The sequence below is a fragment of the Etheostoma spectabile genome, chromosome 8 (genome assembly GCF_008692095.1).
Source record: "Etheostoma spectabile isolate EspeVRDwgs_2016 chromosome 8, UIUC_Espe_1.0, whole genome shotgun sequence".
In the NCBI taxonomy this organism is placed as follows: Eukaryota; Metazoa; Chordata; class Actinopteri; order Perciformes; family Percidae; genus Etheostoma; species Etheostoma spectabile.
Genome location: NC_045740.1, coordinates 16,486,819 through 16,487,189, shown reverse-complemented (window position 1 = coordinate 16,487,189; position 371 = coordinate 16,486,819). Strand labels below are relative to the sequence as shown.

At 45.6% G+C, this 371-nt stretch overlaps 1 protein-coding gene across 1 annotated transcript in view; it reads left to right on the top strand.

The window, feature by feature from the left end:
• The window catches only part of si:dkey-106n21.1 (solute carrier family 23 member 2), a 58,453-nt gene that overhangs the window by 56,097 nt on the left and 1,985 nt on the right, over positions 1 to 371 (top strand). The window lies entirely within an intron of this gene.

Sequence of the window (371 nt, the reverse complement as noted above, 5' to 3'; positions counted from 1 at the left end):
TAGGCCAATCACATGGTGTGTAGAGTCGGTGGGCGGGCTTAACATAAGGACGGCAGAGTTGCAACGGTTCTGCGTGAATTTCCTGCTACTAAAACAAAGAAGATTGTCTTTCGAATCAGCTTTGGCCGCAACTCTGGAAGACTTGGAGTTAAGTACTGAAGTGATTCTTAAAAAAGGAAGATGTGTTCAGACACGGCAAAAGATTAATCTATCATCTAGCGTTGCTCTGGTTGGTTGTAGCTCTATCCTATTGCGTGCCGAGGGAATTTGAAAGACGACCATTAATCCCGCCCCTCGGATTGAGCCCTGACAATGGTGAGTTGGCTTGCCAGGCTATATGTCTATGGCATAGACTGTATAAAACAGGTCTA